Genomic DNA, 24,029 nt, shown 5'->3' with positions numbered 1-24,029 from the left:
CATGCCTGACACTGAGTGTGCTCTAAATATCCATTAGTACTTAAATTGATATATGTATAATATACTTCTAGAGTGAGAACAGGCAATACTGTTCAGAAAGCACCCCAGAGCTACACCACTGCTGATCTTTTTCAGGAATAGGTGTTTTGGGGTTTTTTTGGGGTTTTTTGGTTTTTTTTGGTTTTTTCTTTCTTTCTTTTTTCTTTTTTTCTTTTTCTTTCTTTCTTTCTTTCTTTCTTTCTTTCTTTCTTTCTTTCTAATCTATGCATTTAGATTTCTTTCTTTCTTTCTTTCTTTCTTTCTTTCTTTCTTTCTTTCTTTCTTTCTTTCTTTCTTTCTTTCTTTCCTTATAATCTATGCATTTAGATCTTTCTTTCTTTCTTTCTTTCCTTATAATCTATGCATTTAGATCTTTCTTTCTTTCTTTCTTTCTTTCTTTCTTTCTTTCTTTTTGTCTTTTCTTTCTCTTTTTTCTTTCTTTCTTTCTTTCTTTCTTTCTTTCTTTCTTTCTTTCTTTCTTTCTTTCTTCTTCTGTTAGTATTTCTATTCCTAATGTTCTAAAGGACCATTAATGACATGAACAGGAGGAATATTAGATAAAGAACCCATTGAAAAAAATAAGTGCATCAACTAACTGTAAGCATCTAATAGGATGAGGAATTTGGAGTTGTAATGTCTTTTATCTATTTCTCTATTTGATTTGACTCTGTGTTCTGTGTCATAGCCTGCTATATTTTCTTGACTGCCCTGAGTCATTCTCTTGGGCTTTCATTCTCTGTGAACATATGTTTATATTCCTCTTTTTATACTGTGTCTTCATTTTTCTATGTATGCCTTCTCAATTTTAAAGTGATAAGAACAGATACTACACTTTATCTTTGCCAAAAGGCTGAGAAGCGATGCCTTCTCAATTTTAATACTAACATCTAGAGGACAGGGGCCAGGTGTTAATACTTATTTAATATGTGGCACATTTTCAGATGTAGACCATGTGTAAGCTTATAATCTACAAATTGTTAGCCTCTTTTATACTGTGAGGTGTAGAAAGCATAGATGTGCCGGGACTAGCAAGTAGACTAAGTCAATTGGTAAATTAGTCTCTACAGGACTTATGTGAGGTCAGAGTTCAGTGTGTCATATGCTCTGAACAGAGCACAGAAAGCATCCCTGTTCAGGAAGAGTAAGAATTTTTGACAATACTTCCTTTTAGTCCCATATCCTTATAAATTATTGGGTCTGAAGAAACCTTAACATTTGTTCAAATGTGGAGCTGGTTTCTGATCATCCTTTCTCTTTCCTTTTTACATCTCATTTTGACATGGCTGATGAATCTGGAGGGTGAAGGCAATTTTTAGAGCACTACAAGTTTTGCCAGAGATAATGTTCAGATGTGTAAGCCAACCAGGGGTGCACTTAGAGTCATGTCTGTGGATATAAGATTATGTCTGAGGCAGGTAAAGACAATAGCAAGCATGGAAGGAAACTGCTAGAGCTTTGTTTCCCAGTGACCAAGCCCAAAAGGAAGAGCCCTGCATTCCAAGAACAGAATATTCAACCAAGGTGTTTGAAAACAAAACAAATCCAACCTGTTTTGGGATTTCAGGAATATGAGAATATATTCCTAAAATGGAGCATAGGCCATTATATATAGACTCTGGGCTGCAGAGGTGAGACAAATGTCCATACCACAAAAGTTTTATCAGATGTGCTGTTACTTTGCTCGGATCAGGTTACATACCAAGGACAATAGCAAATGGCAGATTGCTTGTTGCTATGTGGCTTATTGAACCCAATACACCATCAAACATGATCTAGGAACATAGCTCAAGGGTTTAGTGTTTTCCTGTTTATGCCAGTAGCTTTCAGAAATGTGTCCTCTACCTAGAACTAGTAGTAAGAAATAGTAGTAAGAAAGCCAAAATGTAACCATAGTGCAAGAAAAGATTTTACTCTGCTAGTTATTGAATCTTAGAAAAGGGCTCTGTAATTTTACATCCTAATCTATCTCCCTTTCTGAAAGGACACTTATTTTAATACCTCCTGATCCTGGTTTTTATTTGGGCAGACGGCTGGAACATTAAGATAATATATTAACAACAGATGCACACCTTTCCCTGGACTTCACAGTGGGGTGGCTGCTGTCTCAAGAAATCATTAATGGAATTTAAAGTCTCTCACTTCCAGGTCATAGGTTTGAAAAGTGCTACCTTTATCGTATTCAAAAATCATTACTATCTGGTATGTGTCATCATCATGAACTTAGTCCATACATATAATTGAGTACTAATAAATAGCAATGGTAAGCAGACAGGAAGTGATTTCACTTAAAAGTTGCCACATTGAATTACTATTCTGGGTGATGTTTTAAGTCGCCCTTGGACAGAGGCAATGTCATTTTGACTGAGGTTGACCGAATTCCTGTATCATATTCACACACAATTCTTATGAGATAGGGAAACTAGACACCTTGGGTAGTAATTAGTTTTCCAACATATTAGTTTACTTTTAAGTATGTCTTTCAAATGTTATTTGCTGCTTAATAACACCTTGATTGGAAAGAAATAATAATGTGAAATACAGAAGAACTTAATGCATAGATTATAACATTCTAAAAGGTAACTTTCCTAGAAAATATTATTAATATATTTAGGAGCTTGGGGGGAAATATAGCATAAAGCCATTTCTTAGTGTTCTTTTTTAATATTTTTTGATTTTGAGACAGAAAGAGAGCATGCAAGCAGAGGAGGGGCAGAGAGAGAGGGAGACAGAGAGAGTCCTGAGCAGGGTCCACACTGCCAGTGTGGCTCTCCATTCTTAAAGTTCTTTTTAAAGATTATCTGAAGTTGCTTGAGAGAGGACAGGTATTTGATTATTTGGGGACATCTTCCCCTGCAGAGGGGAGTTAATTTACTTCCACAATTTTCCACATATGTATTTTTAAAACATTTATTTTTTAAACATTTTTTTAAATGTTTATTCATTTTTGAGAGACAGAGCACGAGTGAAGGAGGGGCAGAGAAAGAAGGAGACACAGAATCTGAAGCAGGCTCCAGGCTCTGAGCTGTCAGCACAGAGCCCGATGCGGGGCTTGAACCCACAAACTATGAAATCATGACCTGATCCGAAGTCGGATGCTTAACCGACTGAGCCACCCAGGCGCCCCATTAATATTTTACATTTAAATCTGTGATCCATCTTGAGTTAATTTTTGTGGAAGGTGTGAAAGTTAGGTTGAGATCCATTTTATTGCATATGGATGCATATCTGAATACCATTTGTTGGAAGGCCATCCTTTCTCCATTGAATTGCTTTAGCACTTTTGTGAGAATTGGCATATTTGCGTGGGTCTGTTTCTGGGTTTTCTATTCAGTTTCATTGACCTATGTGTCTGCCCTACCACTAGCATCACAGTGATTTGATCACTGAAGATTTATTGTAAATCTTAAAACTGGGAAGTATGAATCTTCCAACTCTCTCCCAGAAGTGTCTCAGCTATTCTAGTTTCTTTGTCATTAAATATATATTTTAGAATAAGCTTGTCTATAACTGCAAGAAATAATCCAGCTGGGATTTTGATTGAAATTGTATTCAACACACAGGTCAATTTGGGAAGCACTGATATTTTAACTATGTTGAGTCTTGAAATCCATGAATATAATATGTCTCCAAATATTTTGGTTACCTTTGATTTTTTTCAGTCATTACTTTTTAGTTTTAACATAAAGAACTTATACATGTTTTGTTAGATTTATACCTTTGTGTCAATTTTTGGAACTATTTAAAAGTATATATATCATAATAAAATCACAATTTTATATATGTATATAGTTTAATTCAGTTTTCAGTTGTTTATTGCCAGTGAATAGAAGTGCAATTGATCAGTATGTGCTGATCTCACTACCAATTTGTTAGTACTAGAAGTTGGGATATTCTACATAAACAATCATGGTTTTTTGTAGATAGAGACAGTACTACTTTTTGTCTGTAATCTGAATAGCTATTTTTCTTGCCTTATTTCACTGGCAGGGACTTCCATTACAGTGTTGAATAGGTGAAGTGAGAGTGTACTTTCTTGCCTTGTGTTCAACCTTAGAGAAAAAGCATTCAGTCTTTTTACTATTAAGTAGCATGATGTCTTTAGGGTTTTGTGTGTGTCCTTTATCTAGCTGAGCAAATTCTCTCCCTAGTTTGCTTTGAATTTTTACATGACTGGATGTTTAATTTTATGAAATGATTCTTTGGCATCAGTTAATATAATCCTGTGTCTTTTCTTCTTTAATATGGTGGATTACTTTGTTTTTTGAATATTAAACTAATGTTGCATTCCTAGGATAAACACCAATGAGTCATGGTGTGATCTTTTTGTATATTGCTGGATTTTGATTTGCTACTGTTATTTTAAGGATGTTTGCATATATGTTCATGCAGGATTTTGGTTGCAGTTCTCTCTCTCTCTCTCTCTCTCTCTGTCTCTGTCTCTGTCTCTTTTTCTCTTTTTCCCTCTGTACTGTTTTTGTCTCATTTTTGAATAAGGATAAATGCTGACCCCATAAAATTAGCTGGGAAGTGTTCCTTCCTCTTCTGCAGGACGTTGCTTAAAATTGTTATTATTTCTTTTTTACATGTTTCATAGAATTCTCCAGTGAAATCATCGGGGCCTGAAGATTTTTTGGGGCTGGGGGGAGAATGTACTAAAATGTAATTTCTTTAATAGTTATAGAATCATTCATATTATCTATTTCATCTTGAGGAAGTTTTAGTAGTTGTGGTACCAAAGTTGTTTATAGTAGAACTTTTTTATTCTATTGGTATCTGAATCCTCAGATTGGTAATTTTGTCTTAATTTTTTTTTTGTCAGTCTTGTTAGAGGATTGATCATTTTCTTGATGTTTTAAGAAAATCAGCTTTTGTTTTCATTTATTTTCTTCTGGTTTCCATTTCACTGATATCTGTTCTTACTTTTATTATTTGGTTCCTTCTGCTTGTTTTAGGTTTATTTTACATTTATTTTTCTAGTTTCTTAAAGATGAAGTTTAGATTATTAATTTGAAATTTGTTTTATTTTCTAATATAAGCATTTACTGATATAAATTTCCCTATAAGAACACCTTTGGCAGTATCTCAGTAATTATTTTATTTTATTTTATTTTATTATTTATTTACTTACTTACTTTTAATGTTTTTTTTTAATTTTGAAAGAGAGAGAGAGAGAGAGAGAGAGAGAGAGAGAGACAGACAGAGTGCGAACAGGGGAGGGACAGAGAGAGAGGGAGACACAGAATCCAAAGCAGGCTCCAGGCTCTGAGCCTTCAGCACAGAGCCAGATGTGGGGCTCAAACCCGTGAACCGCAAGATCATGACCTAAGCTGAAGTTGGATGCTTAATCAACTGAGCCACTCAGGTGCTCTGGCAGTATCTCAGTATTTTAATATGCTGTATTTTCATTTTTAATTCAAATGTTTTCTAATCTCCCTCAGAATCTTTGTTTCATCCACATATTATTTAGAGTGGTGGTGTTTAAATTCCAAGTGTGTGAGAGATTTTTATATTATTCTATTTTTCTAATATTCTATTATTAAAAATCTATTATGGGTACTTCAGCTCAGGTCATGATCTCACAGTTTGTGGGTTTGAGCCTCGCGTCAGGCCCTGAGCTGACAGCTCAGTGCCTGGAGCCTCCTTCAGATTCTGTATCTCCCTCTCTGCCCCTCCTCTGCTTGCATTCTGTCTCTCTTAAAAATGAATAAACGTTAAAAGAATTTTTTTTTAATCTGTTATGGTCAGGGAACATACTTTGCATGATTTTAATTATTTCAAATTTGTTAAAGTTTGTTTTATTTTTTAAATTTTTATTGATTGATTGGAGTATAGTTAGTACACAAGGTTACATTAGTTTCAGGTGTACAACATAGTGATTTGACAAGTCTGTATGTTATGCTGTGCTCACCACAAGTGTATCTACCGTCTGTCACCATACAACACTATTAGAATACCGTTGACTTTATTGCCTGTGCTGTACCTTTTGTTCCCATGACCTATTCATTCCTTAACTGGAAGCCTGTATCTTCACTCCCTTTACCATTTTGCTCATCCTCCCATCCCCATTCTTTCTGGAAATCATCAGTTTGTTCTTTGTATTTTTAGGTCTGATTCTGTTTTTTTCTTGGTTTGTTTATTCATGTTTTGTTTTTTAGATTCCACATATGTGTGAAATCATATAGTATTTGTCTTTCTTAGTCTGACTTATTTCAATTAGCATATGCTCTTGAAGTCCATCTACATTGCTGCAAATGGCAAGATTTCATTTTATTTATGGCCGAGTAATATTCCATTGTGTATATATGCCACATCTTCTTTACCCATTCATCTATCGATGGACACAAAGGTTGCTCCCATATCTTGGCTACTGCAGATAACGTTGCAATAAACATATGGTTTATCTTGTTTAGGGTTGTATACAGACTTGAAAAAATATGTATTTTGATGGTTTGGGATGAAATGCTCTATACATATTAGAGTTGGTTGATGACGTCGTTCATTTCTATCTCCTAGCTGATTTTCTGTCTACTTATTCCATCCGTTACTGAGAGATGAGAGTTGAAGTCTGAAAGTAGAATTGTGTATTTGTCTATTTCTCCATTCAGATCAGTCAATCTTTGAATCTATGTTGTTAGGTATGTGACAGTTAGAATTGTTCTGTCCTCTTGGTGAATTGACCCTTTTATCATTATGTAATATACCTCTTCTACCCTGGAAATATTCTTTACTCTGAAGGTTAGCTTGTCTGATAATAATAGTCATGTCAGATTTCTTTTGATTAGTGCTTACATTGAATGTCTTTTCCATCCTTTTACTTGTAACTCACCCATGTCATTTCAATTGAGGTAAGATTCTTGCAAACAGGATGTAGTTGGTTCATGTTTTGTATCCATTCTGAGAATCTCTGTTGTTTAATTGGCACATTTGTACCATTTTCTTTTAATGGAGTTAGTGACAGATTTAGATTTAGGCCTACTATTCAAAAACCTGTTTTCTGTTTGTTCTTCCTTTTTCTGTACTTCAGTATTCCCCTTCCTGCCTTCTCTTGGGTTATTTGAATCCTTTTTTAGTATTTCATATTAATTTAGCAATTGTGCTTTTCTCTATGCACCTTTGTATAGTTTTTCTCCATGTAGCCTTAGAAATTACAAAATACATATTTAACCTCTCATAACATACTTAAAACTAGTATTTTCCATTTTATTTGGAGGATAGCAAACTTACCGTCTATTGCTGAGGTTGGATAATTCCTATTGCTTGTCTTCCTCTTCATCAACCCTGTCCTCTACCACCTCCATTCTGCTCTTTAGCTCATCTGGTGAGGTTTTGTTTTGTTTTCGAGTTTGTTGCCATTTTAGTGCTAATATTTCTATTTGGTTTTGTTTATATCTTCCATTTGTTTGCCTAGAAGTTCTATCTTTTTATTTAACTCAAGAGTACTTGCCTTTACTTTCTAGTGTGCATATATTTTTTAAAAACACTATTTGCTACATATTTTTAAAGTATGTGCGTTCATAATAATTTCTGGTTTTGATTTCAAGTTTTCAGTGCATCAGAAGTTACTCTTAACTGGTTATCCTAAATTATCCAGAAAAATATTTTGATTCCTGATTATTGACAAATATTGTCATCATAAGTGAGATAAAAGAGTTATCTAACGAAGATAGCCTCGCCTCTCCACATCACTCAATGATAAGGTTGACAAGGGAGGAGAAACCAGGGAAAAGTGCACCAGGCCCAAATGGACAAAACTTTGGAAAGGGGGAGCACATGTTTCTAAGGTGGCCAACTCACAGCTGAAGCTTGGACGCTCAGATATACAACTTGCTTGTTACTCAGATCATGATTTTAGATGCCTCTCTCTTGAAATTCCTTGAAATAATGAGCAAAGCAATTTAATAGGCACTCAGCAATGTGCAAGTCTTAGTTTAAGAGTGCTAAGTAATCAGTATCATGGACGTGAGGAAAACACCAAGAGCGTGAGATTTTTCTAACTTGTCACCAGAGATTGGGAATTATTTGTGGAATAATGGTAGGATAGCTGTCACAGTGTTTTCCCTTTTATCTGCCATGTCCCGTAAATAGGACTGTTTCTGTTAAAGGTGCCTGTTTCTAATGTGTGCTTAATTTGATTGAGGCGGGGCATGGGCAGGCTTGAAATAGGCTGAAATTGTCAGCTCTGTCGTCATCTCGTGTCCTACAGACGAGCTGAGAACCTCAGCAGGACAAAGCTAGCAAGTTGTTTGTGAGAATAAAACTGGAATGTAGTAACTGCTCTGTCTGTGGGGCACCGGCCATCTCTTCTGCCCGTTTCTGATCCTCTCAGCCCCACGTGCCTGTGGATCGGCTGTTTCTGTGGGCTTTGACAAATGTCATACCCATGGGATCCAACAGTGTCTCACCTCTGCTTCAGGGATTCCCTGTTTACTGAAGGTGGGGACACTGTAGGGTTCTGAATGCCAGCAAGAGTTCATGCCTGGTGTAGCAAAAGTGTTGATGGGTGGAAGCTACTTGCAAATCACTTCCCTCTCCCCTTACTCTGTGCACTCAAAGAATAGTCCTGAGATGTAGTTTATATGGTTTCCTAGAGGGAGGGCTCAGGAAATCAAACTATCAATTGCATTTATTTTTTTTTTAATTTTATTTTTAATTTTTAAAAATTTACATCCAAACTAGTTAGCATATAGTGCAACAATGATTTCAGGAGTAGATTCCTTAGGGCCCCTTACCCATTTAGCCCATCCCCCCTCCCACAACCCCTCCAGTTTGTTCTCCATATTTATGAGTCTCTTCTGTTTTGTCCCCCTCCCTGTTTTTATATTATTTTTGTTTCCCTTCCCTTATGTTCATGTTTTGTCTCTTAAAGTCCTCATATGAGTGAAGTTGTATGATTTTTGTCTTTCTCTGACTGACTAATTTCTAATACCCTCCAGTTCCATCCACATAGTTGCAGATGGCAAGATTTCATTCTTTTTGAATGTCGAGTGATACTCCATTGTATATATATACCACATCTTCTTTATCCATTCATCCAATGATGGACATTTGGGCTCTTTCCATACTTTGGCTATTGTTGAGAGTGCTGCTATACACATGGGGGTGCATGGGTCCCTTTGAAACAGCACACCTGCATCCCTTGGATAAATGCCTAGTAGTGCAATTGCTGGGTGGTAGGGTAGTTCTGTTTTTAGTTTTTTGAGGAATCTCCATACTGTTTTCCAGAGTGGCTGCACCAGCTTGCATTCCCATCAATTGCATTTATTGGTAGCAGCCACCTCAAACAATTTCTTACCAGCTCCACCTCCGTCCCTGCTTCAATCTCCTTGTGTCTCTTCTGCTCCCTGGTATTGCAGTCCCTAATCACACATTAGCACTTAAAGCTATGTCTAATGTTCTATTTTCTGAGGAACATTGGCCAAGACACATAATAACATTATTACTTAATTAAGAGGCCCATGTGAAATATAATAAAATATGAGATAAGCATTTCCAGTTAATATGGATAATAAATGATTATGTGTAGTTTACTGCAAGGAAATTTGTTTGCTTCACTTTTCAAATTTAATTTTCACTTCCTCTTTCTACTGCTGCACACTCCAGGGGACCCTGGGCTTCAGCTTTTTAACAGGTATGTGCTGGGGAATCTGTACTCAGTAAATAGTTGTTAATTACCCTTGAGTTGTTTTAATAGACACTTAAGCAATACATAAGATGGAGGTAAAACTGATTTTTATATCCCCTCCGAATTGCATAACATACTACAAACAAGTTTATAATATCTTTGGGTCTTTAAAATAGTCATGTGAGGCAAGCAGGCAAGCATGTTTATTTATCTCATATAGGAATGTAATTGGGGTTCAGGGAGGTAAAGAGACTTATCTTACGTCACAGAGGAGATAACTGTCAGAACCAGAGTCATAGGTTCACCAAAATTTGTTCTTTCCCCTTTGATCTCTTTTACATCAGGTGTTCACAGTCATGGGGTCTTGTAAATGGATATTTTGAATTCATCTATTGGAACCTCTGTAACACAGTCTGATCTTTCAGTTGATGTTAATTGTTAAAAAGTCTTTCTAGTTTAGGGGCACCGGGGTGGCTCAGTTGGTTGAGCGTCTGATTTTAGCTCAGGTCATGATTTCGCGGTTCGTGAGATGGAGCCCTGAGTCGGGCTCTGAGCTGAGTTGGAGCCCTGAGTCGGGCTCTGTGCTGACAGCTCAGAGCCTGGACCTTGCTTAGGATTCTGTGTCTCCATCTCTCTCTTCCCCTCCCCCACCCACACTCTGTCTCTCCCTCTCTGGCTCTCTCTCTCTAAAATAAACATTAAATTTTTAAAAATCTTTCTAGTTTATGTAACAAAATAGGAAATATATAATACTGTGGCAATGTCAACTTGAAATAAATTAATCAATTCTAATAAAGAAGGAAGCTGCAATTCACCTAGACTTTCACCTTGATACATCCTACGCCCTTTTATGAATGGCTGTTATCCTAAATTTATTTCATTTGTTTATTTTTAAAAGTATAGCTTCAAAACTCTTTGCTTCTTTCCTCCAATCTTTGCACATCCTTATTAAAGCTCTTATTGGAACAATTGGTGAGTTTGGCTAGTTTTATAAATAATAGGAGAGCTTTCTGTTCTGTTTATTGAGCATAGTCTTATACTGCTGTAGGGGGAATTTATATCCATAGTTCTAATATGTATTATTGAGATATATAAGCATAAATAATCAGTATATGAAAAGCAAACACATTATGTCCAAAGTATATAATATGCATAATGTGTTATAAATAACTATATAGTTTATTTTTTATATATCTGGACTAATCTTAGTACCATGAGGGTTAAATAGTATTTTTAAATATAAAATATTTTAAAAGATTTTTGACAAGCTAAATTAAATGAAATACAGTATCTCTTTACATTTTTTTTTCTCTTTTTGGTAGTTAGTGTCTGTTTTTCACCATGAGATCTCTCAAATGATGGTGGAGACATAAAATGTGTAATAATTAGTTACTGCTTAGGTATCAACAAATCCTACCTCAGTACTTTCTGTATGTACAATAAAGGGGAAACCGAAGTATTTTTTTCTGTGTGTCAACATTCTCACTCCTCGTACTTCATTAAATCAAGATGATATAAATCCCTGAAGACTGAAGTACAAATTTTAGAGCTGTATTGATTTAACCTTCCCTTTGTAAATATTTCGTACTTCTATAATGTGCAAATGTAGTCTCACACAGAACAAAGGATTGTGCTTTCCTGTTAGTATGCAGAGGGGTAACTGACAGCTTTTATTATACCTTTTGGAAAATAATACATATGAAAACGTATAAGAATATTTTGTCATTATTATGGATGTCAAGAAAAATTGATGAAACGTTGTTTTTAAAGCAAGATTCTGTAGAGAATACTTTAAATGTACCATTTTCAAATATAAATCCATTTGCCTTTTACAATTTAAAATGTTTTCTCTTATTATTTTAAAAATTACTTATTGGTTCTTTTCAAATGAAGGGCTTTTTTGTTGTTGGTGGTCTTTTATTTCTCTCTCATGACACTGTGAGGAAACTCAGGATTTAAATATGTGATATTCTGGTAATTTCCATAGCAGCACACGGTAAAGTCATAGGGGTATAAAATAAATATTTCATTGAAGGATCCATCAAGAAGAAGTAACCTTTCTCATCTAAGAGTTGGGAGTAAGGCTGTAAAAATGACAACTATGTTATACTACTGTTTAATGTTTTTTTAAGCTTTATATGAAAATAAAGCCATAGTCAACCTAGAAGGTCTTTGTGAATGGTGATATATCAAGACATAACAAAAATAGTTTTCTGCTGCCAGAGAAATGACATCAAAGTGGATGATTATTTGTTATTTCAGTACTTAGTTTGCTAAGAGGGAGGCAGAGAAAATGGATCTTTGGGTGACCAAGTAGGGGCTAGTATCATGAGATATTCGCATGACCTACTTTTATTAAAGAAAAAGTTTGGTAATCACACACACACACACACACACACACACACACACACACTTTAAAATAAGAATATTATAGACTTATAAACTGGCCACTTAGTGCACTGAACCCAAAATTCAGTGTATAACAAGGCCAACTACATTCACAACTCTAAGAATAGAGGAATGAGGTTCATCTACAAAGACAGTTTCTGCAAACAGGGGCCTGGCCTTTCACTGGAAGGCATCAGTACAGATAGACTTTTCAGTATTTAATCTGTGCTGAATTTTCTTACAAAATTTTCCCATGAAAATATAATAATACAGGTATGTAAAAGGAAGGGTAATTATCTTCAGTTTCTTGTACTAAGACTGGATGACTAGCTTTTATTAGTGTATCAGTGGGGTGTGTGTTTATGTGTTGTGTTGTGTGTATGCGAGTGTTCACACATATGCGCGTGTGATATTGCAGTATGTAATCTCGTTTAAAGTGAGTTTTATTTTCCTCGAGACAAGTTTAGGCTTTAATTGATTTTAACATTTCTAATTATTCATTCATAGTGTTTTCTATAGAGAACGTCTAGATTTCCCATGACACATTAAAATTAAAGCATGGGAAAGTATGACCACTCACAAATGTCCCTTCAAGCCTATCCTTTTATCATTGAATATATGTATAAGAGATCATTCTATTTAGGAATCGTAGCCATTTTGTGAGCTCAAAGTCTACTTTTTCTTATTTTCAACTCCTTTCCACATACATATTTCCAAGTCAAACTGTGGATACCTATGTTCCCAATCTATCATAATAACTGAAACACAGTTACTCATTTCATTTAAAAAGAATTTACTGATCACTTACAATGTGCCAAATATGTCCTTCAATGTAAGTTGGGGTGTAGAAAGATTTGTGTCTTGAGGACAATCTGCTTCACTTATCTGCCCCCTTCCTAGGTTTTAAAAAGAGCCAGGTATGATGTACTGACTTCTTAGAAGATGTAAATTATTTTTACTGGGGGTATGAAAATAAATATTTCATTAAAAAATACAATGAAGGGGCAATTTTCTCATCTAAGGGTTGGGGGTTCTTTCTTTCCTTTTCTTTTTTTAGGTGAGTCCCCCCACCTCCCATGTAGTGGGACCCTTTTTTGCTGGTATGACCCATGGCTGCAGCCTCAGGGCCAGTCTCCAGGATATGTCTAGGATCCTCTCAGGCTCACACCTGCCCATGGCTTTTGGGAAGGCCCTGGGTTGATTTCCTAGCCCCAGTGTCCTATGGTGGCCCCAGCAAAGCAGGAGCCAGGTGTGTAGTCAACAGAAAGTACTGTATCTGTTTGTTTGCTTCATTTATTCAACATGCAAATGAACGGAAACAAATGTTTCTTGAACATCTGAACTATGATGTGGGTTCTAAGAGGTAGAGCCTTCTTGCCTCCTCAAAGGCACGGTGGTCCTCAGTGCTGGTTGAGGGATGATGATGTTGTTTCTCTGGGCTTGGGCTTCCTACCTGACTCCTCTCTGCTTTTGTGACTAAGCTCTAAAGCTTTAGCATAGTTTGGCAAGGAACCCTTGAGAATTCAGCCACCTAAATTCTTTAGGTAGTCAGAAAAGTGCTGGGAGGGGCACCTGGGTAGCTCAGTTGGTTAAGTGTCTGACTTTGGCTCAGGTCATGATCTCACGGCTTGTGAGTTCAAGCCCCACATCGGGCTCTGTGCTGACAGCTCAAAGCCTGGAACTTGATTTCAGCTTCTGCCTCTCTCTCTTTCTCTCTCTCTCTCTCTCTCTGCTCCTCCCCAACTCATGCTCTGTCTCTGCCTCTCAAAAATAAATGAACATTAAAAAATGTAAAAGAAAAAAAAAAGTGCTGTGAGACACTGAGTGAAAGGGCGATCTTTAGGATTAAATGAGAAAGTATTATGTAAAATGCCAAAAGGTGCCCAGCACAAAGAAACAAACACTTAAAGTTATTATTTGCTATTATTATTTATCAGAGCACATTTTTGTATGAAATGGTGTTTCTAAATGTGGGTATTTCAGATACAGATTTAAGTAAAAGTTGTGCTAGGTACTGTGATGGCTGCTTTCTTAGATGTTGCCTCATATAATTCCTAAAACTATCTTTCAACTCTGGAAACATTTTTCCTTTTTTAATAAATTAGCAATCTGAGTTTCAGTGGTTAAACAAGGCTAAACCGCTTGTTTAATGTCACACATTAAAAGTCTTCAAATTCCAAGTTTAGTGTTCATTGATGTGCATTAATAATAATTATAATATCAATATTTATTAGGCACTGAATCTGTATAGGCATTATATTCAGTTAATCACATATTATATCACTTAATCCTCCCAATATATCCATGAAGAAGCTGCCAAAGACTCAGTTAAGACTCAAGGAAGCCAAACTGTTAGCCTACACGGGTCAGGGGCGTAGAGTTAGGATTTAAATCTGAATCCATGCGATTCTGAAATCAGTGGTTGTCCTACTCCTTTACGATAGCCATTGTTTCTGAAGCTGTTCCTACGAAAGGAGAGTCAGTCTGAGCTGAAGAAACACACATATTTTGCCCCACTGTGACACACTGTTGACAGCTTCTTACATGTCACGGGCTGGGTACCACCGGCCTGCAATCTCTCATTTGGTTGTTGATTGAACTGCCCTCGGGACTCCAGAAATGCCTTTGGGATCTTTGACTCCATATCCTTCCTGTCTTTATTGGTATAACTCCCACACATTCTCCAAGCCTTGCAATAGCTGAGACCTCTTTCGGGACGTCTTTCCTTCTATGTCCAGTCTCAACAGCACTGCGTTCTGATGATGCTCTGAGCCAATGTCCATCACCCACCAACCCCAGAGCTCTCCTTCCCTCCCTCCTCCATTGAATTAGGTCTTTAAATTTCATATCCACCACAGAGCCTAGAATATGGAAGGTGCTTAAAAATTTTTTGAATGAGAAAATAAAAATGACTTTTTACCAGTATCTTTTGTTATTCCTCTCTCAGCAGTGATTCATTCTTCAGCAAAAACAATTTCTTATTTCTTTCTTATTTAAGGAGGTTTTACCAGGTCATTCTGGATTTCACATATCAATTCTTGGTTCTTAAGCCCCCATTACTCCTGCTCTTTCCAGCTTTGGAAAGTGACACTTTTTCAGGGACTACATTTTGGGATCCTTTTTATTCTGGTCTGAATTCCCGGTTGCCTCTGTCTTTGGGTGGTCTCTCTCTCTACAAACAAAACATAAACAAAAACAAAAAAATCATGTCCCAAGCTGTTCGTGAGTGGACTATCACATAAATGGAAAATCACAAATGCTAATGCTTTGAATCACTTCTGACCCAGAGGATGAGGGAAGGGAGTGTGCCCAGAGTGACTTGTGTGCTATATACATCACTAGATTATGGTGTTTTAAGTTGACTCAAGGCTAGGCTGTTTTAATTGGCCACAAACTAAGCTCTGCTCTGGGTGACTAGGGAATTACTTACTGGTATAGTTTCAGTTATCTTACCACATTCTTTCCCTTAATTAGATGCTCCAGAAACCAGTGTTGGAATTAGCTACTAGAGATAGCCCTCACAGTGAAGGGCTTTGCAGGGACTTGAGACATGACACATGTCCCTGGAGAAAACTGCTACATTATCACTAGAAACACATAAAAGACCCGATAGCATATTGGCAATGGACCAGGCTATGCACTCTGTCAGGTCTCAGTTCAAATCCTATTTCTGCAATTTTGTAGAAGCTATCATCTTGGACAAGTTATTTAACTTCCCTGAAGTCCAATCTAGTCATCTTTAAGTACATAATCATAGTTTATTAAAATTTGATTGCATACTGTCTACATGCAGTAGCCACTCAATAAATAGTGGGTCATACAAATACATGGTTTTAAATAATTTTTTTAATGTTTATTTATTTTTGAGAGAGAGAGAGAGATTGAGGAACAGAGATAGAGGGAGACACAGAAAATGCAAAGCAAGCTCCAGGGTCTGAGCTGTCAGCACAGAGCCTGATGCAGGGCTCAAATTCACGAACTGTGAGTTCATGACCTGAGCCGAAGTCAGACACTTAACCAGCCGAGCCACCCAGGTGCCCCATTTCGTACAAATATGTGTTTTATAGTAATTTGCAAAACATACTTATATAAAACAAACTCCTTGGAAAGATACTCCCTATCTCTACTACATGCACTAGAAAACGTCATTGTTTTTTATCTCTGTCTCCTCTTTAGACCTGTGCAAGAGATCATTTTTATTCATATTTTTTATCCCAGGGCCTAGAAGTATCCATGAAACGTAGCAAACCTTCTTTAGTGTTTTTTAAATGAAGCTTAGAGATGTTCAGTGGTTTCTTCAGGGTCCCTCAGCAAGAAAGTTACCGGTCAATATGGGACACATGTAAATCTTCAAGTCTAATGGGCATTCCACTCTAATTTTCCAGTGGTGCAGGTCTAGCAGCAAAATTACATCCACTAATGGTCCAGAATTTTAAACATATTAAACAACAAATGTGTTGGATATGATTTAATATTAACTAAAAGTTGTTCTGCGTCTAATTAAACACGAGGTCTTACTATGTAAGAGGTTAAGGGCAAAGGCATTAAAGGATGTAGAATCTGCAGTGTGTTCATTGAGGCAATTCCTTCTTTAGGGGGAAGACTCCAGCTGCAGTGGTGTTCAGCTTAAGGTTTCGGTAGTTCATTTTTCTGGCTCATGGTTGGACATTTCTAAGGTGTAATTACTGAGTTGGACACTCTGTGCATTGGCTACGACAGGGATGATGTTTGAGAGCCTTTCATTTATGTGGTTTGAGGTCAAAATGAAAGTGTATAATTTTCATGTTGATGTTTCTTATCTCTAGAAAGATCCTTTCCATTAGTTGGTATACACTTTGCCTCACTGAATATTCTTTGAGAAATATAGATGTTAAATGACTCACTTTTCATGCCAGGGAACATCTCCCACGTTTTCAAATGAAATGCCATAAGTAATGATGAACAGCCTTTTTGGTTTTTTCCTCATGGGTAATCAAAGCCAGACTTTTAGTAACTTGACATTCTTTTTTTTTCTTTTTAATTTTTTTAATGTTTACTTATTTTTGACATAGAGAGAGAGAGAGAGAGACAGAGCATGAGCAGGGGAGGGGAAGAGAGAGAGGGAGACACTGGATCCGAAGCAGGCTCCAGGCTCTGAACTGTCAGCACAGACTCGACACGGGGGTCAAACTCACTGACCATGAGATCATGACCTGAGCTGAGGTCGGACGCTCAACCGACTGAGCCACCCAGGCGCCCCGGTAACTTGACATTCTTGAAAACCACCACATTCCTTGATGAATCTATTTCACCAACTCCCCAATTAACACGAAGGCATTAAAAGATGGAGAGAATGTATTGTGGTTCAAACTGAGAGAACGTGAGGCATAAAATGGGGTAAAATCCAAACTATATGCAGAGATTCTTAACTACTTGAAAGATATAATATACATGCTCTTGTCAGCTGTCAGAAAATGATTGTATTTAACATGGGGGTTGTGTGCAGCTCAGGGAAGACCAATGAAGAATTCTGAAATTATAATTTTCTCAATTGATGGCAGGTAGGTTTTCATTTGTGGAGCAACCCAGAATGGAAAATACCCAGGAGTATTTTTTTTAAAAGACTTTAGAGCTGCTTCTCTCTCGCTTGGGCAGAGTGCTCTGTGGAAGCAGTGGTGTATATGCAGTGAGGGCAAGGAAGAGGAGTGACAGCATACTTAACACCACTTTGCTACTGTGGACCTGAGCAAAGTCTTAAGTTAGTTCTGGAAAGAATGTGAATCCATTTTGTTACTTCTAGAACTTATCTAAATGTATTCTGAATGTCTCTAGCAACTTCCAGATAACTGTCTCAACTCTCTTCCTTTTTCACATGAGACCTGGGGTAGATATCTACAATATGTCAACCGAGTGAGGAGCATATTGTGGGTACAAGTTCTTGAGTTGCTATCTCTTCTAGGACTTGCTGACAACAGGAGCAGACTTGGGTTTCTGTATCCCTCTCAAGAGACCCCTCGAGCATGAGGTGAAACATACAGCTCTTTGTGCAGTTGGGCATCTGAATGAAACACCAAACGCAAACATTATAAGGCCATTTATCAGAGTCTCTGTTTTGGGGATCACTGGCCTCGAGCTGCCATAAAGAAATAAGTTTTTTCTTTAGCGTATTTCTCTCAGGTCATGCTTAACCATAGTTTAAATCAGAAAGGTCCCACATATCTCCTACCTTTCACTGTTCTACTGTGGCCACTGTCTGAGGCTTTCTATTTAATAATTGTGTACAGTTACTTCAGGCAAATCTTTCTGGAATTTTCTCCCAAACTTAACAAATGAGACTCTGGCACAAGGCACAGCTCTGAAACTCACTTACTTGGGGAGGTTGGCTCCCCAAAGTTTGGTGTGTTGTGGACCGAAGCATTGCTTTATCAGATTCCTGTGATAAAACGTGCGTACACATAATCAGAGATCCATCAGTGTTTGCATTCTTCATTTACTTTTGTGACCTATGGTAAATCCCCAAACATGTCCCACGTCTGTCCTTCTTTCCTTTGTTCCTTCCTTTTTTTTCTTGTCCCTTCCTTCTCTCCCTCCTTCCCTCTTCTTTTCCTCCCTCCCTTCATGAGTCAATTAGCCCAGTTAATCAAGAAATATACAATAAATATGTACTGTTAATTTAAAATAGTGAATAAAAGACAGAACCTGCGCTCTAAGAACTTATTCCCCAGTTGAAGAAGTAATGACTGAAAAATATAATGAACTTCTAAAATACTCACAATGAATGTTTATTATTTTAAAATGATGTGCAAGAAACCTTATTAAGTGGTCTTGATTGAGTATGTCTTCAGGAGGGCTTCTGGAGCCCGTTCTTGCTTCGCTTTTGACTTTTGCCATTTGCAGGTAATCACATGAAAAAAATGTGAATGCCAGGAAATAAACACTCTTTCCCTCCACATTTTTTTGTAACAGCTTTATCCCTATGTGGTTCTTTTGATTCATCAAGTTAATCTCAAAGTTGTTAAAGTGGTCACTTCCAAAGAAAGGTCTGTTGACGTGCAACAGACACAGTGGACACAGTAGATGTGCTGAAACCTGACTCAGAGAGAAAGAAATTATTTTAAACACATACTCCCTCCCTGCCACATGTATATCAGCCTCCTGGTAATTTTGAAGATGAGCTCAGCTGAACGTACTAGATGTGGAGATTTCCCGCCCACCCCCCCCCCCCCGACTCTTTTCCAGGATTAAAGCATTTGGTTTTAACAAGAACTTCAGAATTAATCTTTGTGTGCTTCCTTATCTTTTCTTGCTCTACTGAGCTTTTTCAACATAAATGCCCTGAAGCAGCACATCACTCATCTTAAAACACTGGAGGCTCCGAACATGACAATCACAGTGTTTTCTTTATGCCCAACTATTAGTAACAAATTGCAGGTCTCTGTCTGTCTCTTTCTTGTGCTCAGTAGAGAAGAAGCACCCCTTCAGCATGCCCCACCTGTCATGCTTGCCCTAACTCAGTCTCCTTCTTGCTTCTTGCTTCTCTGTCAACACAGCCATGGGCGTTGTGTTCAGGTAGTAATAGCTTGGGGTTAACCAGGAAAAGCATGACTTGTTCTAACTGCTTGGGAGCAAAACAAACAAATAATCACCTTCCACAAGAGCAGACCTCAAAGTGGATCTTTTGGCTTTTTGTACCAAGGATACAGAAATTCACAAGAGGTGCTCAGAACAAAGAAATCGTTCCCATTTTTCACTCCGTAGCGGGTGTGATAGCGCTCTTTAGTAGACATTTTACAGAGTTCTAGGAAATGAAAAGCAACTTTACCACCACCTTCTCCCAACATGCACACAAATTAAACAGAATGTCCAGTTAGGTACATATATTTTACAAATCGGACACTATAGTATAATAGGGGCACTTTTGAAGAATAACTGTCAGATGCTAAAAGTGTAATGACTCATCTACATGAAAAGAGGCTCTCAACAGTGCTCCAAGGTCATAGAAATTGGCAAAAAATTCTTAAGGTCTGACACTGTTTCCCTAATGTGAATATGGAAGTAGAATTAGATTGTGCCCTTGAATGCCCTTCCCCCAATAAGAGATATTTGGTCTCCTTCTAGGACCATGGAATCTAACATCTGGAGCTTGCTTATGCTCCTAATCTTAACTTTTCCAATTCCATGACTAAAAATGCTCTCCTGGATTCTTTATTCTATTTCCAGAATCTGTGAATACGATGAGAGATCATTCCCATGATTATGTTCTGTTATATGGCACAGCTGACCCTGAGATAGGGTGCTTTTCCAGGTAGACCTCATCTAATCCTTTAAAACTGCTTTAGAAGGCAGAGAGTTTTTTCCAGCTGGTAGGTAGAGGGAAAGTCAGAGATTCTGTGCTTTCTTGTTGGTTTGAGGATGGAAGGGCCACATGCTGTGAATGCAAGTAGCCTTTGGGAGCTAAGAGTGCCCTCATCCCACTCCTCCTACCAGCTGATGGCCAGCTAGGAGAGGGGCCCCCAATCTGACACCTGCAAGGAACTGAATTCTGCCAATAACTTTAATGAGCTGGGAAACAAATATTTTTCCAGAGTCTCCAGATAAGAACCCATCTTGGTGACACCTTGATTTTGACCTTGTGAAACCCGGAGGATAGAACCCAGTTGCACCCACCTGGATTTCTGAACTACCAAACTGTGAGCTAATAAATGGGTGTTATTTTTAGCTGTTAAGTGGGTGCTAATTTGTTACAGCAACACAAGAACATACTCTATCTTCCTTACTGCCACCCAAGCCTTGGTGGAAATAAATTAGAGCTTAGAAACAAGAATTTGAAGTCTGAGAAAAATGTTTTAATGTACTTGGGAACTTTCTTTTCCTTTAGATTCTTGAGTTTTATTGAAGAGTTTAGGAATTAAAATAAGCAAGCTATGATAGTGCCTTATTAATGAATGTCCATCGTTGTCTTATCAAACCTTCAAAGGTAAATTCAATAATGTTTAATATAGAATAATAGATGCTTTTATATGCTGAATAGGAAAGGAACTCCATCGCATAATCACAGTGGGCATCTCTGTATCTAATAGAGACTGACAGTGATGAGAGAGAATCAGGCTGTTGGCCTTAGTGGGACTGAAGTATTAACAAAAAAAAAATCACAGCCATTTACTTATCAACATTAGAGATTATTAACATGTTTAGAGGAATTGAGTTTTATAATAATATGCTTTGCTACATCATTTAATATTTGATTCACTTGGATTTATCTTTAGGGAAATAGTGAAGTATTCAGCATAAATTCTAACTTTACTATATGATAAAATGTGAATGTTTTATAGAAGCACACCCAGTAAAATAGGCTTTATTGGATGGGTTCATTTAAGTCCAGCAACAGAGGGAAGGGACGTGTAATGATCGCATAAAGTCTTAGTAAGAGTATAAATTTAGATTATGTTTTAATCAGGGAATGGACTTTAGTATTTATGAATGTGAATGATTAGCCTTGTTTATGGGTTTTCATATATATTTTAAAAAGCTTCTGTACAAGGCCCTGGAAAATGAAACTTGCCTGACTAATGGATATTTAGAGAATATGTTCTGACTAATTGAGTTTTCATTTAACTGTGATTTTTAAAATTTTGCCTGTGATAATTGAAAATCTTTCTCAAGTATGCTATTCTACTTTCTTGCTTTAATAAGTATACTGTGCTGATAATGAACATTTTTCCAGCTCTCACTGGTGCAAAGTTATTATTGACTCAAGGGTTAATGTTAACAACTTGAAGTCATTAGTATGTTGAGATATTTGTTTTTAATGTAAATTCATATGTATTTATTTGAACTTTTACATGTATCACCAGAAATTTTCTCTTAAAGTAAAATGCAGAGTAATAGAGTTGTGTGCAAGTTTCTTTGATTTTGGTTCCAGATAACTGAGGGCCATGTGTGGGTGTGTGAATACATAATTATGTTCCCAATCCATAAAACTAGAAAAATAGAAACGTAAAGAGAAAAATATAAAAATCCTACATAATCTCACCCTACTGTTCATCTCTTTGGGATATATTCTTTGAGTCTGTTTTTTTTCATTCATGCAGTAATATTAATTAAATATAATTTTATTGAATATGTTATGTTAACTATATTAAATACCAAACAATAGCTAATTATATCAAATTAAAATTATATTAAATGTGTTAATAATATCTGATATTATAATAAATGATAAGTATAGAATGCTTATGCCAATACCTAAATTTAAAGAAATATCCGAAGTGTGGGCAACATATAAGAGAGATGAAGAAACCAGGCTTTCAGAAAGAGAGGGGCTGATGGAAAGGGTAGAGTGTTAGAACTTCAAACATAAATATAGGCTGCTTCTTTCTAATGGAAGAGAGAAGTGACACAGAGTAATGGGTAATTTAGAAGGTGTTTATATTAGTCTTGGAATGTCGTCAGAGAAGCAAATATACACACATACTCAGACACATGTATATCCCCCCTGGACCTGGGTGGGTGGTAGTAAGGAAACACTGGGTTATTGAGAGTAAACCACAAAGAATTCCGTCACTGATGAGTAATTGAGGGTGACTCTCTTCCCAACAATGCACAATCTGTTCAAGACCTTGACATTCAAAGAAACCAGTGTTACTGCACATGAAGGGAAATTTTCTAGTGTACCCAGGGATTCCTTTTCCTTCCCTATTGGTTAAATCATACAGTTTTAGAACTGGAAGGAATCTTAGACATATTTTAAAACTACCTCTTCTAATGAAGGAAGAGGATATTAAAATCCAGCGAAGTAAAGTGGTATTCTAAGAATCATTAAACCTTTCTGACAGTGGTCATGAAGTCTTGTCTCTTAATTTCTAGTGTACTGTCTTCCCCAACTATGTGATGAAATCAACTAACAAACATTTAGGGGGAAGATATTGAAAGGTAATGAAAATAAAGAAATTTATTGTAATGTCTCTGTGCTCGAGGAATTTACATGTTGGAATCAATTAGGAAACAAAAGCATGTATTATTTAAGCTAGTAATCATGTGAATTAGAGTGAGAGCACCAACACATCCTAGGAGAAAGAGGTGGGAGCCCTTAAAAATGATCTTTTTTGAAGAACTAATGTAGATTTTGGAAGTAAACGGAAACATTTTTTCAGGGTTTAGAACAGAGCTGCCTTTGAAAATAATTATCACAGTAATTTTTAATCTTTAAAATTCTATGTTAGTTTTTACAATTTTGTTGATAATTTTGTTTTATTTCACTGTTATTAGAGAAGATAGCCTGTATAATTTATACTATAAAGTTTTTATTAGTTTGTTTGTTTGTTTGTTTTTGCTGTATGGACAGATACTTCAAAATTCACTCTGTAGTCCATTATTCAATTTTTTATTATTGTTACTTTTCTATAACGTACCATACTTTTCTTAGTTTATTTTTCTGTGAGAACTATGGTTCTGTTAATGTTTTCTTATATTTCTGTTAATTTTTGCTTCATTTATTTTAATACTATGTTATATGCACGTAAATGTTACTGACTTTTATATCTTCATAGTGGTTTTCCCTACTTCATTAATATCAAATGGCCTTATTTCACTTAATGACATTTTTCCTTACATTTATCTTTACCCGAAATTAATTTGCTCACTTTCCCTTTCTTTTCCTGCTGAACTTTGCTCAGTTTTTTTCTGTCTTTTCAGCTTAGTTGTACTTTTTCAAAGTAGTTCATAGCTTTTTGATATTTTTTGGTAACAGCTGTATTGGAATATAACTCATCTACTTTGGGGCACTTGGGTGGCTCAGCCAGTTAAGCATTCCACCCATGATCTCAGCTCAGGTCTTTATCTCAGGGTTATCCGTTGAAGCTCCACACTGGGCTCCTCACTGGGCATGAAGCCTACTTCCTATACTTTAAAATTCACTCATCTAAGTATAAGATTTAGTGGTTTTTAATATATTTGCAGAGTTGTGCAACCACTACCATGGTTCCCGAACAATTTCATCAGT

At 36.6% G+C, this 24,029-nt stretch overlaps 1 pseudogene; it reads right to left on the bottom strand.

The window, feature by feature from the left end:
- Positions 1–805: 805 nt before the first annotated feature.
- Positions 806–901, bottom strand: LOC122475528 (annotated as a pseudogene).
- Between the last annotated feature and the right edge of the window lie 23,128 nt (positions 902–24,029).

The sequence above is a fragment of the Prionailurus bengalensis genome, chromosome D4 (assembly GCF_016509475.1).
Source record: "Prionailurus bengalensis isolate Pbe53 chromosome D4, Fcat_Pben_1.1_paternal_pri, whole genome shotgun sequence".
In the NCBI taxonomy this organism is placed as follows: domain Eukaryota; kingdom Metazoa; phylum Chordata; class Mammalia; order Carnivora; family Felidae; genus Prionailurus; species Prionailurus bengalensis.
The sequence above is the reverse complement of the archived record's forward strand: the minus strand, read 5'-3'. Positions and strand labels throughout refer to the sequence as shown.